Source organism: Mya arenaria, chromosome 7 (assembly GCF_026914265.1).
Source record: "Mya arenaria isolate MELC-2E11 chromosome 7, ASM2691426v1".
In the NCBI taxonomy this organism is placed as follows: Eukaryota; Metazoa; Mollusca; class Bivalvia; order Myida; family Myidae; genus Mya; species Mya arenaria.
The window spans coordinates 6,998,150-7,014,902 of NC_069128.1; the positions used below are offsets into that span (position 1 = coordinate 6,998,150).

The window sequence follows — 16,753 nt, forward strand, 5'->3', positions numbered from 1 at the left end:
CCTTATATAAAGTATGCATGGGACAACTTAATTTAACGGACTCTGCGACATTAGAAAATAAGCAGTCAATGGAGTGCGAATACGCTATGAACATGTTTAAAGGTCATTTTCTTTCTGATCTTGCCCCGATCCGTGACCCTGACCAATTTTGAAAAGTTTTGAGCTCGGGGTTTTTTTCTTTTGCACCACCATCCAAGCGCATGCACTTGTCATAAGCCTTGAGTTCGGCTTAATTTGAAATTTATTCACTATTAAATTATTTATCATCCAAATAAGGCGATATTGGTCTCAAAAGTTGCGGACGGACAGACACTCGTGATTTAAGGTGGACTACGTGTCAGTCGCTTCCATAGAAAGTGACTGTCGTGTTTTTGTATGATGGGATTTGCTCGGATCAGCAGATCTCGAAAGTCCCATTCTATCAATTTTACCTTGATCGGCCACCTTAACAGATAAAAAATCCAAATATGTTGCAAGTGGTTGGGTTTTTACAAGACCTTTAGAATGATGTATTGAACAATCTTGATTTATTCCCGGATCATGCTGAGTTAGTCCATCAACGCGTTCGAATCCAGGTCATGATTGACAGAAAAAGCCAGACTTGCATGGTAATATTTTTTTCTAGTAATTAATTAATTAAGAATTATGCAGAAGTATAACATGCTTGCAGAGGACATTTAGACATGTCGAGCAATGGCTCTCCTCTGTTTCTGGGTTCGAACCTGCTCGAAAAGAATCGCTCGATATATCGCAGTCAGTTCTGCAATGCTAACTTGAAAGAGCAAGAGCTCGGTAGATTTCACATAAAATAGCCTTTTTATGTTTCAATTATATTTTTCTTCATAATAATAATAATATTAATCCATTTGTCTTTAAATATGAGTAATTGTGTCAGCTTTGGAAAGTATGAAAAAATGTAGTTTTGTATACTGCTCTTGTAATTTCAGGGTACCGCATTTTTAACTCCTATATATCACGATCCGGACTTTAGGTCATGAAATGAAATCTATGTTTGGCTAAACTGCTGAAAATCTTATCCATCATTTACGTATTTCATTTACAATAATTCATGGAAGAACTTTTATTTTTATTTTGTTTGTGTTGATCGAGGATTGTTTATCATTAAATATGAATATAGAATATCCTCATAAAATGTGTAGCAGTCAACAGTTTTAGCATAAAGTTCGGAGTCTTATTTTTTTCCAACCTTATTGTCTCTTCATTAAAATACATATTAATAAATGATTTTATCTGCAAAAACAAATATGTCCATCAAGTTAGAAGCTAATATTTCGCATATTAAATTGTATCCAGTTTATTAAAAAAATACGGTGAAATATGTCTAAAATAGGTATTTTGGGAATTTGAATAACAAATTCACATACATTTTGGAATTCAAAAATTCCGGAAAAAAAAAACACGATAGTAAAATCCGCCATAGAGTAAACAAATGTTCTTGATAAAATGGAATGTCCCTGCTGACTTGTCAGTTTTAATTGTTTTTATTCGTTTCTTTTGTCCATACGAGCAATAGTTGAGAAGGGCAACTGTGACATAAAGTAACATTTTAATTATTAAGAATGGGCGAAGTAAAATACTACTTCATATCATCTAAGAATACTACCTCTGGTTAACAAATTGTCAACGCATTGTGTATTGGATGAGTGGCAGAAGGCGGGCCTTTAAACACCTGTAAAGGGTGAAATTACTAATTAATGCTATCTGCAATTTCATTGGCTGCAAATGTTGGCTGTATTCTAAGCAAATATGGTGTATGGCAACTAATGAAATCGATTCAAAATTTATTCACAAAACACACAGCCCATGGCCATTATATTTTAGTGATAACATAATTATGAAATAAGATACAAATGTATGATTCGGAAGAGAACATTCAAACTCAAAATAATAAACATAACTGTTTTACAAATAAATTTTGTTCCATCGTTTCATGAACTCAACTAAAGCATTACAATTTATCTGATTCATCTTCCTCCATAACATAATGTCTGCAAACGACAATCATTCAATGATAAACATTCAAGAAACAGAATGTTAAGTACCTTACCATACAAATTAAATCCATTAGTATGACTTTTTTCGAAAACATCAAATTGAATGACCACATATATATTTGATATTTTATTTATATCATAACTATGATTATTCTAATGACTAAATACATACAATGTCGCTATATTACATGCACATATCAAATACTATTCATTTAGGATGTCACATCAAGTAATAAAGCTAGTTGTATATAAAAAGAATATAATTATCAATGACATTATTTGAAGAATGTGATTTTTTTACAATCTAGTATAAAAATCTGTATGAAAACATGGTGGCACTATGGTATAAATTTAACTACTCAAATATTGCTTAATATCATATTTTATTATTGTATAACTTATATACTGTCTAATACATTATCAATACAACATTTCATGGGTTCATATGTAAAATGTTGTACCCATTAAACAACTTTTAAAATGATGCCAATGTAAATATGAAAAGTTCATGATACAACAAATAAAAAATTCTGGAAATAGTCAGATAAAAACAAGACAAAAATAAAGATGATATTGGAGTTTTATACTTAGTAATTATTGTTTAATTTCTTACGGGAATTATGTCCATTGCTATCTTAATGAACTTGATCAACATAATTGGTTAATTTCGTCAAAAAAATGTTTTGTAATAATTTGTTTTGAATGCAAAAATAAGAATTGTATTTGTATCTGTATCCATATTACAAGTTTATGATTTCTTCACAGTTGAACAGCATATGAGGGGATATAAGTAGTAGCCTTATTTGATCCATAGCAAAATTTGACTAGAAAAAAACCCTATTTAAATATACATTTAATTCAAGACAATACTAACTTGTTGACCAGCACAGATTTCTTATTCCAAACAGTTGTACTTAAGAAAGCTGTTACATATGAAAATTATACATGAAAGCATCTTAACCAGTGACAGTTTACTCCCATACTTTTGTATCTTCCCAATGAAAAATCAATGACCATATCACTTCAAAATAAACTGTACCATCTTACAGGCTTCTTGTATCAAACTTCTTAAAATTTCAATCAATGATTTAAAAACATAAAGAATGTATAGCAAAATCGAATTAATACAAGCCTAAGGAATCATCAAGGTCTCCAAAAAAAGTCTCTGATGCATCTAAGGCCATGGACCAGGTCAGTCTGTACCATACAGCCGTCTTATTGCCATACAAATGTATGAATGAGTTTTAAAGACCAGTGAATGTCTAAACATGCCAACAGGTTTTATGTAACTTGTAAACTGATATGAGTCAATAGCTAATTTTCAAAGAGCTAGCATGACCATCTCATGGCAGTCTGCAGGTTGATGACCATCTCATACAAGGCTGCAGGTAGATGAGCATCTTATGGCAGAGTACAGGTGGCTGACCATCTGATAAGAATACAGGTGGATGCCCATCTCATGGCAGACTGCAGGTGGATGTCCATCTCATGGCAGACTGCATGTGCATGACCATATCATGGCAGACTGCAGGTGGATGGCCATCTCATGGAAGACTGCAGGTGGATAGCCATCTCATGGCATACTGCAGGTGAATAACCATCTCGTGGCAGACTGCAGGTGGATGGTCATCTCATGGCAGACTGCAGGTGGACGACCATCTCATGGCAGACTGCAGGTGGATGACTGTCTCATCATGGCATACTGAAGGTGGATTACAATGCAATTATTCAAACAAATTGTCCAGTTAAATTGTGAATAACATTATGTAAGGTTATATCAAAGAGGATATTACATGACTGCTTATGCAATGCAGAGTTCATGAAAGAAGTTTCTTTAAATTAATAAAAGTGAGCATTTAATTTTTTTTTTTTAAATTTAAGCTTAAAATCAATAAAATTTAACAAGTTAAACGTTTAGTTTGCATACTTTCAACAACAGTTATGTTTAAAAAACTAAAATGGTGTTAATGCATGATGGCATAACCGTTAATGATATAAATACAGGGTAATTGTTTGTTTCAGTGAGAGATGGCAATATATTTCACAGATAAACTGCCAAATCCTATATATCACAAGTGAACCAAGTAAATATGTTGCTTTTGGTGTTCACAATGCGAAATTTGCTGTAATCTTACACTTAAAAGAATAAAGAGTGACAATTCATTGTAGTTCTTCATAAACCTTGAAAGCCAATGTCACATCATTAAGCAGGTAAACATCATTGGTGAATCTGTACAAACCACCAAAAACCTTATACCAATAATAAAACAATTTAAATCAGGCTCACTGGTTCAATATTATATGTGACACTATCATCTACATAATCAGTGTGTGTATACCACATGATAAACTGTGTCATAAATGTTACACCGGAAGGCAATATTTTGCTTCAGATGAAGACTTTAAACAAAGACAAAGATAACTTTCATATTTATTCACCATTTAAATGAAACATAGCGCAGTCTACGCCGTTTAAGGAGCACCTCCTTCTGTCTTTTACCAGAGTTCAATTGAGAGTTTAGTTAAAATACTTCCGACAAACTTTTTCACAATACGGCCGTCTGACAGAGCACTGTCAAAACATTATTTTGGAAACCTGTTTGTCGAAGTGTTAGATGAAACTAAACACCTTATCAAACTTCAGTAATAAAAGGAAGGCAGGGCTATTTAAGCGGCATAGACTGCCCTTGGTTTCATTTAAATTGGTGTAGTAAAAGAAAAGTTATCTTTGCTTTAAGTCTTCATTTTAAACAAAATGTTGCCTTCGGACGTAGCATATATGACGTAATTTATCATGTGGTATACACACTGATAAGTATTGCACTGTGATTAGATTGGCACTAAATCATCTAACGTTTAAAACTTTATGATGAAGATATAGTTTTCCTTCAACAATAGTATAGCCTGCAAAGTAGTTTGATCAGGACTCATATTAATTATTTTGTGTACAACAGACAATTATGTAATCAATACTTTCTTCACTGATATACTGCTCATGAATTTTAACACCCACTGATTGCTTACTTTTAGCTAATTTACTAATGGCAAAAAATTGACAAAAATGTTTCAGAATTGATTTCATATGACATTGTTATCAGCCTCTTGTTTCCAGTCTGTTTGTCCTTATTTAATGTGGCTTTATACACGAACATTGTTCCAACACTTATTCAGTACTCAGTTTTAATATCGCTGCCATTTCTTTGTTTTCAATTCAATCATTGTAATCTTTTTGATGTGGTTATCTTAGAACAACATCAATATCTACTAACTAATTTTGTGAAATCCTTTAGCTATTAATTGAACTCTGAAGCAGAAAAGCTAAAACCAAGGTAGGTTACGTTGCAAATTACTTATACAAATAAAATTTTAAAGCCAATTTTAAGTCACCATTCCAAACCATTAAATGGGTCCATTATAAAAAAATCGCAGACCGTATAGTGCTGACATGAATTTCCCATTTCAAGGTAAATTTTAGCTCACTGTACATGTTATAAACAATAAGAGGTAAAGATTTGCTGAAATATCTTTAGATTAAATAATCCAATTTCATTTTCTATTCCAGGTAGCACAAAGAGTGGATGTTCAGGAGAGAACCATCACAATACTGCAAGCAAAGTTTAGAAGAACCAAAAGTGTGAACTACATCACAATCTGCATGAACTCTGACTGAGAAGTGTCACAAAATGGATAATTATTCCTCAAGACTACTTTCCAAATTACATTATCTCAATGAAACCACACTGCTAGACTAAATAAGCAAGTTTCAAGAATTGAAAAGAATACCTGTCCACTTATCCAAATGTAACAACAGACCAATACCCATCAAAAGTACTTCATCAACATCAATGGATCTTTAACGGATATCACCTGAAACATGAAATAAGAATAAAACAACAGTACTGCTTATGCTAGGCCAAAAGGGTAAAACCCAACTGAATTAAAACCAGAATCATATGAAACTGCTTTGGTCATTGTTGTATATGTCCAAATACTTCAACAATATTTGCAGGCAAAAGTGAAGACATACTTCAGCAAGGGTTTAATATCAATACTACTTAAACAACAAATGAACAAAGAATTTTAAAGTTTAAAAGCTTTGAATGATTATGGCTTTGTTGAATTCAAGTTCAATTGTAAGCAGCATTATATTTAATAATTTTTTACCCAAGGCTGAGGTAAAAAACAACAGGGCTACGACAATATGTTAAATTTCCAAGGCTGAGGTAAAAAACAACAGGGCTACGACAATATGTTAAATTTTGGAGTTGAAATCAATCATACTATAAGCATAAAAATCCCCCATGCTGCTCTAAAAATAAAATGAAAAATAATTTCGAACAGGATTATTGCAAAGCTATTACTGAGAAATAAAATATTACTATAAAACCCCTGAAAATATGTTGAAGACATAAACATCTTTAGAAAAATAGCAGCTAATTTTTAAGGTTACAGTCCTATACCTTAAGTCCTAAAACATTACTTTGAAGTTTAACAAACAGACATGTAATTGGTGGTTAGATCGAATATAATACATATATGTCACAGACATAGCGCACTCGACTATTCCGCCGCTTTTCAGTGTAAGGATTAAAAAGTTTTGGCGAAACATGCATGGATCACTGTTAGATTAGATTTAAATGCAATACATGATGTGCTGAGATATTAACATAAATGTCTAATAATAAAGGGCCATTATTTGCAAAACACAGTTATCTAACTTGGTTATTTAAGTAGGTAAGGTGGTTGAATACCATTGTATAAAGTCTCAATGGAATACCTCAAGTAGTTGCTGAGATATTATCCTTTGTGTGCTAGCATTCAAGACCTTAACCAGAATTTCTAAGTCGCATAATAAAGGGTAAAAAATTATATCATTTTAAAGAAAGAGTTATCTTACTTGATTAACTAAGAAGGTTAAATGGTTGTGAGCATGTGAGTAAAGTTTCAATGCAATACATTATATATTTGCTGAGATATTGACTGAAATGTGGTTACATGCAAAACCTTAACCAGAATTTCTATGTCGAATAATAAAGGGCAATTATTTGCATTAAATGCAAACTAGAGCTATCTAACTTGGTAAATTAAGTAGGCTCTATGGTTGAGTACCATTGTATGAAGACTCAATGCAATACCTCAAGTAGTTGCTAAGATATAACCTTTGTGTGCTAGCACGCAAAACCTTAACCAAGGTGTGACACCAACGCCGACGCCAAGGTGAGTAGTATAGCTCTCCTTATTCTTCGAATAGTCGAGCTAAAAATAGATATGTTATACGATACATGTTGGTTGTGAATTACCCCAAAATATCTATATTGTACGATACATTTCTGAACAGCATATATCTCATTAGTGTTTTTTTAAAATAAGAGCACACCTTTAAATGCTCCCATAACACTAATTATTGATAAACAATAAAATTCCCCCTGTTTTCAGAGCAAAAGTTGCCAGGAACCCTTCCAGAATTATGGCATATATGACGTTAGAAAATGATAATACCCTTACAATAAAATACCTTCACATGACCTGTCAAATGTTTCTTTTCCATCAGATATTTCATTGAAGGCAATATGATCAGGATCTGCTAGTTTCAGAGTGTAAGATGCATGCATATCCTTTGACAAACCTTTCTTTATCACTAGAATGTGTGTCTACAGTTGCTTCAGCTCAGACACTGACATCACTCTTATGCTGTTCATTCTATTGGGGTTTTGTTACCACTTAAGACTTCAATGCACTTGGCCTCGTGGAAACATGGGAAATGTTCATCAAGTGTGATGATGATCTAGGGAGATGAGAAGACAAAAACAAAACATTTTTAGCAGTAGCTTTATATGCATGAAACTTTAAAAAAATGGCAGCTAATTACATTGTTTATGAAAAATGCTCCAATTTGTATGCTTATGTAACAAGTTAACAACATTACAAAAATGATGTTTTTGAAATTGTGCATTGTAAACACGGACAATTGATTAATAATTTAGAGAAGGATAAAATTAAAAAAAAGCAAAGCATCCAAATGAAGCAGTGAAACCTTGACTTCACTTATGAATCTCTATGAGCCTCTGCAAGGGATATAATAAAGTTTGATAATAATAAGTGACTCTAATAAAAGTTAATAATTGTGTCAGTGATAAAGGGAGAAGTAATGTTGTAGGTCTAACATTGATACTACTTGTACCAAACGTTTGCTTTGTATTTCACAAAACAGTAGTTTAGTTGCACTAGTGTTATTGGATGTACATGTACAGATATCAATAAGACACAATGAGCACTTATTTTTTTGAGAAACCTGCGTGCTAAATAACTGTTTTTTCCCCATTCTGGAAGCTTTTTTAAATTCTCTAATTTCGATGATCAGAATTGTATAGTCATTGACATCACATACCGATTTCACTTGACACTTAGTACTCATTGTCTAGATGGCTGGCAGAGTGGAAAGCTTGTGATCAATCAGCTACAGCTTAACTGTATTCTCCTCTACATAGGTGGTGTGTAACTGAAATTATACAATAGGATATGGGTTTTTATGCACATAATCTGCAGCCTCAGATGGCCCTATTTTCTCAAATATTTTTAAGAGTAACAGGCTTAGGCAGCTTATTTCATCAAGCCTAATTTATCACAGTCACTTGATGGGCATCGACTCCTTTTGGTGTCATATGACCTGTAAAAAATCTTTTTCAGATTGTCTGACATTGTTAAACTGCATTAATTTTTAGTTACTTTTACTACATGAAGGATTTATATGAATGGCTCCTTTGATAAATCTGAAGAATGAAATAAATACTTTTAGGTTAAATGTTACTAAAATAAATATTTTACAGGTCATATATGAAACCAAAGCAGAAATTTCATTCTCATCAAGTGACTATGAAATGTCTTAGTTAATCTCAATTTTACTAAATAAAATGAAGTTTATAATTTCCTTTCTATGTCAAAAAAACTCTTGACATTATCACATCAAACATAACACAAATTATAGCAAAACTAAAATTGTGCGATTATGTTACTCCTGCTGTAAGGGAAATAGAGGTTTCGAATCATTTGGGTTGGGTGCTCTATCAGTAAATTGTAATAATATATTATGCTTTTCATTGGGAAACAACATATATTTTCACAAAGTATTTTACTGGTAAAATAATGAAAATTACATACATAAAACAAACCTTTAGATGACTGATTGAGGCATTAATAAATGAAAGCACTTTTACATACAAAGGTATTTCCTGATTAATATTCCTACAACCTTACAACAGCAAGAACAGATGAACTAAATCATGGATTTGCTAGTCTGTCAGATTTCAAAATTAATTTGTTGAGGTTATGGATAAATGGTACACCCGTGTTTACAGCGGTAATATGTTATTCTGTTCAGTAACATATCCAATAAAGCAAATAACTGGTCTATCACCTAAATCTGGCCATTTAAAAATCAACATCTATGTAATGTTAACAACAATAAACTCACTTAATTTCCTGGAGCAACTATCACCTTCGGTTTACTCCTGCATGATAAATTTGCTTTTTATATCTATAAATTCTGAAACCTTACTTCTGTATACCTCTAGACTCATTTTTGGACGGTACTGCAAGTAAATAGTTTTAAACGATTTTGATAGCATTCACAAGAAAACAATGTGTAAACATTCACAAGAAAACAATGTGTAAATGCAATTGTCTTGATTCTACGGTATGTTAATCGGACCATACTACTATTTCTACTGTCTGTCCATTACGCAAATATTGCATACCGGTAGTCAATTTTTCAAATATTGGACAGTTAGTAGAAAAAAAAAGTATGGAATGCAGTCTCAAAACCCATATAGAGTACAAAAAGAACAATGGATGACGTCATAAACTTGTTTAAAGTATCTATAAGCTTTAAAAGTCAATCAGTCTGTAAATTATTATACTTGTACTAGAAACTGTATTTCTTTAAAATATAAAGAGCAGAATGAATTACAGATTCTAACAACCAGTCTGACCCTGTCTTTTAAATATCACACTCGCTGAGAATATGAAATGTTTGAGTGTAGCCTTGTGAAAAAGATACATGACTGTATTTGACTGTATGTGGCCCAACCTGGTTGAATTTCGTTATTTCTGAAATTGCTTATTTATGTGTTTACCAAATTACACCACGTCAATAGCAATATGTCAAGTTACCCCTTAGTACGGGCCCTCTGACAAGCATGCAGAAACAGTCGATAGGAATATGGTACTGTAGTACAGTAGTTATACTTTGCAATTTCATAAATACAGCAAGGAATGAGATAACAAATAACAATACAGCAAGAATAGCATGAAATTACGTCATTATTATTTATTGAATGGAACATTATTTTTAGGACAAACTAATTTCATGTGTAAATGTTAAATGATTTTCTTACTCAATAACATCAAAATTTTGTTACAATAGATAGTCAGTCTCAGTCTCTATTTTAAACTTAAAATTGAGGTATACAAAGAGTTTGTTAATATTCCTTTTGAAATTTAACAAAAAAAAAAATTCTTTAGAAAAAAATGTCAAAATTCAATGCATTCCACTGTTTTTTCTTCTTTCCTCTATGAAGCATTACTTGTTTAATATAATTTTTATATATATTGTTTCTTTGAAATGTATTAATATCCAAATTAAATTAAATTTTATGCAAGCAACAAAACTGTTACTAATGATCATCGTTATAATCAATTTATGTTTTATACTTTCATTTATGTCAAGATTCAAATACATGGAAAAAATCTGATATTTTCTTATCTAAACATGCATGTATTTTTGACCTTTAGTTATACTGTATTAGATCTTTTATCTTAATTTCTAACATTTCTTGTAAACCCAGTTGTTTATTCCCTTAAAGTATGCATGTATAATCAAACTAAAAACCAATTGTATATACATGTATGCTTCGGATTTAACACTTTAAACATAAGGGTGATATAAAATTATAACAAGATAGCCTGAATATTTTACTGATTATAAGTATCTTCCATGGCCGAAAGTGTAAGATAGGTTCATCCCCAACCAAGCATAGGGTGTAACAGTAAACCTCTTTTTCGCAGAACACCATGCGCGAGGGCTGGGACAAACCTATCTTACACGAGCGGCTATGGAAGATGCTTCTTCTCCCACCACAGTTTAACAAAATAATGTTAAAATGTATTTTTTACGCTGGAACTCTTCAGTCAAAGTGTAAATAATGTGCATATAGATATGTGATAAATCGTGGTTGTCATGGACATGCATGCAGTGATTCAAATTATGTAAATAGTCAAATTGTTTTTTTAAATAGTTCTGAGGAAAGTGCAGCATCATTTCTTGAATGGAGCATGAACACTTTTTAATGGTGCTATTTGAAGCGAGAAATTAATTAATTAGGATTTTAAATATTGCCACAGGACAAGGTTTCCATGACGGTACAGATGACGGTCTACAACAAGGCAGGTAATTGTGTGATTACAATTTCAGTTTGATACGGGTCTTTGTTTTATCTTTGCCCGTTTTATCTTTGTCCATAGGCAACATTTATAATATCTGTCATGTGTTTTCGTTCTGGATCGAAAAATCCAACCTGAGGGCACCTGCGTTGCCAGGTAACGAGGCTTGCCGAGTTACCGGCTACGCAGCGTGTCCGAGGGTCGGATTTTTCGATCCGGAACGGACACACATGATAGATATTTTTTCTAGCATACCTTGAATTACACTTTTTTTCTGAAAAATGCATAGAAAAGCGCAGTAAATTTCACCAAACAGCATGTGCGATGATGTCAGCTGACCTCATGACGCGCATTAATATTTATTCACTGCATACGTCAAGAAGTTCCTTCAGTATCACGTCTTTTAAGGGTTATTTTGTTTTGTTTTGAAGGTGTGTTTTTGTAAAGTTAATAGTTATGGAACTCATCTATTGAAATCTCATAATTATGGTTACATTAAATGTAAAATAAAAGAAATTAAAAGTATTACGTCACAGCGCGTGACTCATCTGGCATGGGGGGATGCCAGATGGAGTTTTCCAGCACGGCTGAATTCACCGGAAATGTCTATCCGATGTGCTAGAAAAGAATTTCCAGCATGTCCAAAATTTTAGATATACCTATCTGAGGTGGGAGTAAACCTGATACCATGTGCTTGTAATGATATTTCCTGTTTTGATTACATCAAATATGTATGGTTACATTAAACAATTAGTACATTTGGAGGGTTGAAATGTTTGCTACTATAAAGGTCAATTTCAATTCAGATGTTGTTGTTTTTAGTATTTGTTTTCAGAACATGTCTGTATTTTGACTGGTTAAACAGCAGTGACACTCTTATTTAAAATCAATACATACACATGTATAACAAACATAAAATATTCAACATTTCTATTGGAATATCTTAATTTCATGAAACTTTCACAAAAAAGTAAATTAGTTAATTACAAACAATACCAAAAAAGGTTTCGAAAACAGAAGGCATCAAGCCGGGGCCCCCGGTATTTGCAGGTAAGACCGGACCCAATACACCATAGAGACAGGTTATTGAAGAAGGTTTTATGAAATATGTAAACAATTAGAAATTTGGGAGAGTTTATACGGTTTTAAGTGAATTAAAGTGTTTACATTCACGGCATTTGTGAAAGAGAGTGACATGCCTTGTTATAATGAACTCAATGAGAATTTACTGGAAAGAAAAAAAGACCTTTACTCGACATTTGCCAACAAAAAAATAATATGTAGACTAGTTACTGGAAGTAACATTAGCGACATCGATTTTGGACAAGTACTATCGATTGTCGCCGACGTAGCATTGTCAGCGACGATTCATCCATTGTACTCGATAATTGTTTCATCACTATGTGATACGATTGTTTATTTTTAATATTCATGAATAAAGCTGGCTCCAAATTGGGGCGCTAAAATGGGCATTCAATTAGGTATCCGGCATTTTCTACGTAAACACCAAAATGACGTTTTTTGTGTATTTGAAGCGTTGAAACACCCATCACAAATTCGGAATGGTTCTTTTAATATTTTGTTTAAGATTTCATGCAAAATTACACATTTTACGAAATAACAATAACAATCTGTAGGAAAAATATAACTAAAGAGCCAAAATGGCAATGCAGGCTACTGCTTCCCACCAGATTCTGCTCTCCAAGCAGTGCACTACTGTTGATAATAGAGTGAATTGTAAGAAGTCATGGTGGATATCAATGAGCAACTGATAATGCACTAGACAATTGTAACCACGCCCTCCCCCCCCCCCTGGTAAAATCCCCACCCTGCAGAATCAATCTGCTGGAAAAATCCCCGCCAAATGCCCCCGCACCCCACATAAGGCCCATTTCCTGCTATTTTTGGTGCAAAGACACCACATTCACCTGGCCACCTGGAAGGTAAGAACACGGCCAATTTCCCCTGCAGACCCCTGGACCTTGGAAGGGGGGGGGGGCGTAGTTACAATTGACTGGTGCATAAGCCCCATATTATGTTGGTGCTGATCATTCAGTCGGGTATCTATTGGCTGGTTTCACTGGCAAGCTGCTTCTTGCCAATTTTATACTTCATTTGAACACCTTGTTTGACTCTCAGAATATTAGCTAAAGACCTACAGCAACACGTTATATATTACCTTTTTGGAAGTGTTTTTAATGTGTGTTTGCATCAAACAATCTCTTTAATACTTAAATATTTTATATAGATATATGCTTGTATAGTCATTCTAAAATGCCGTCCAGGCTTTTTTTTAATGATGGTTAGCCTGGACAAGAATTAAGATATTTATTGGCAGTCTTAAGCAATAGAATACAAATGAAGACCATTTCATTTCAAAGACAGTTTTTACATGTTTACGAATTTTGTTATGAATGACGTTCCAGGCTAACCATCATTAAAAAAAGAAGCCTGGACGGCATTTAAGAATGACTATATGCTTGTGTATATATATATATATATATATATATATATATATATATATATATATATATATATATATATATATGTAGTCGGTCAATAGCTATTCATAGCTAATGTTTTCTCTGTTACGTCATACCGACTGAAAATAAAATTTGATGATTTGATTCGAAACAAATGAATATCTACATTAAATGGCAGGGTGAGCAATAATTGGAACGGGCGAATAAGAGGTCCCTTAACAAGTACAATCCAACATTATGAAGTTCAAATATCATAAAGTTTACATTAACGCCCATCGTTGTTTTAACTGTGGATGAAATATTGACAAAAAATCATAAACGTTGTCGCGAAAATGTGTAATATTAAGGAACATGTTCGAAAAATAATCGCGTTTAACAGATGTCATGTTGATTCATTTTATTTGTTATTTTATAACAACTAAAACGTGAAAACAGAGGAGAGAAGATTTTTTCCATTCGCTTCCTAAATAGAGTAAACAGTACCAGATTTCAGCTACATTCAACAGCAGCAGCGGCCATTTCACTCATATAGCTGGAGATGTAAGGTGAAGGTTGCCCGCCGTACCACGTGATGATAGAAAATAGCCTAAAAATAGCATTACCAATGCGAACCATCTCCCATATGTTTGTGTATCCATAAAAATAGCTATTAAGGCGACCAGGGAAAAAATCATAATTTTGGTCAAAAATAGCTATATACTAAGCATTTTTTATTTGTTTTACTTTATTTAAAGCCTATTGTATATTATCCCGAAGTTTCATTCCATAAAAAACAGAAATAAGGAAATTCGATATTTCGTGTACCATCAGCATCCAAATTTTCAAGTATACAGAAATTTAACTTTCCGGAATATAACGGAAATTTTCGGGTATCTCCGTGGTACCATCTCCGTGCAATTATGCAGTATGGCGTTCATCTCTTACGGAAAGAGAATGGTAACTTGGCAAGTGTTTAAAATACATATTCAACGTTTTTTTTCGTTTATTTTTATGACTTTTGTACAGTAGTATAAATCGTCCACCCTTTGGATGAAAAGCAAATGATTTATCCGGATTTTGTTCATCCGAAACTAAATCACTAGTATCAACATCCGGTGTAATTTTTGCTTGTATTTTGGAGAAACTCGATTGATTTCGCTAACGCCAAGCCAGCAGCCAATAGCTAGCAGCCAATAAGTGTTTGCGTTGACTTACGGAAATAGATACGACGAAATAGAGAAAATTGCCAAATACATTAAGTCAGCAGCCAATAAGGAATTTAATCATAACCGTAATAAATTTTGCACTGAAAATTCTTGAAATGCACAAGATTGTGGAAGTAAAAGGAAACATAAAACACATTTATTGGTGAACGCTGAATAATTGGACGTAATTCAGTTTAATGCAATAAATAAAATGATGAAAGAATATCGATTAAAGAAGACAACAAGTCTGGTTTGATATCAATAACATAGATCGCTGTATAAATGTATTTGTAACCACTAAACGAGTACTGGACATTCTGTATGATGCAATAAATGTAATATTAAATGAATATTAATGAACAATTAAATAAACATACAATCATGATCAATCTCTGTTTTGACGTACAGGCCACCACAGCCTAACCAATTGAAACCAAACATCACGGAACTTGGGTGGCTGTTACGACCAGAAGGAGGCGATGTGACGCCCCAAGACCGGGTACTGGCATGTAGGGGACATCCAGGGCTATCACCTAGCACCGCCCAATAACTTCCATCTTGGGGTGAGCTTGACCAAAATTGACCCCCAACGTCCAGGACCCCCTATTTGGGTAAAACAAGCACATGGACCTACTTTGGGTGGCTGTTACGACCAGAAGGAGGCGATGTGACGCCCCAAGACCGGGTACTGGCATGTAGGGGACATCCAGGGCTATCACCTAGCACCGCCCAATAACTTCCATCTTGGGGTGAGCTTGACCAAAATTGACCCCCAACGTCCAGGACCCCCTATTTGGGTAAAACAAGCACATGGACCTACTTTGGGTGGCTGTTACGACCAGAAGGAGGCGATGTGACGCCCCAAGACCGGGTACTGGCATGTAGGGGACATCCAGGGCTATCACCTAGCACCGCCCAATAACTTCCATCTTGGGGTGAGCTTGACCAAAATTGACCCCCAACGTCCAGGACCCCCTATTTGGGTAAAACAAGCACATGGACCTACTTTGGGTGGCTGTTACGACCAGAAGGAGGCGATGTGACGCCCCAAGACCGGGTACTGGCATGTAGGGGACATCCAGGGCTATCACCTAGCACCGCCCAATAACTTCCATCTTGGGGTGAGCTTGACCAAAATTGACCCCCAACGTCCAGGACCCCCTATTTGGGTAAAACAAGCACATGGACCTACTTTGGGTGGCTGTTACGACCAGAAGGAGGCGATGTGACGCCCCAAGACCGGGTACTGGCATGTAGGGGACATCCAGGGCTATCACCTAGCACCGCCCAATAACTTCCATCTTGGGGTGAGCTTGACCAAAATTGACCCCCAACGTCCAGGACCCCCTATTTGGGTAAAACAAGCACATGGACCTACTTTGGGTGGCTGTTACGACCAGAAGGAGGCGATGTGACGCCCCAAGACCGGGTACTGGCATGTAGGGGACATCCAGGGCTATCACCTAGCACCGCCCAATAACTTCCATCTTGGGGTGAGCTTGACCAAAATTGACCCCCAACGTCCAGGACCCCCTATTTGGGTAAAACAAGCACATGGACCTACTTTGGGTGGCTGTTACGACCAGAAGGAGGCGATGTGACGCCCCAAGACCGGGTACTGGCATGTAGGGGA

The 16,753-nt window shown here is 34.5% G+C and overlaps 1 long non-coding RNA gene across 1 annotated transcript; it reads right to left on the reverse strand.

Annotated features, from left to right (window-relative positions):
• Positions 1–1,790: 1,790 nt before the first annotated feature.
• Positions 1,791–14,540, reverse strand: LOC128239908 (uncharacterized). The gene is made up of 5 exons (XR_008261962.1): positions 14,420–14,540; positions 8,404–8,514; positions 7,642–7,800; positions 5,799–5,882; positions 1,791–3,717 (listed from the first exon to the last, which is right to left on the reverse strand). It is a non-coding gene; the product is annotated as an uncharacterized LOC128239908 (long non-coding RNA).
• Between the last annotated feature and the right edge of the window lie 2,213 nt (positions 14,541–16,753).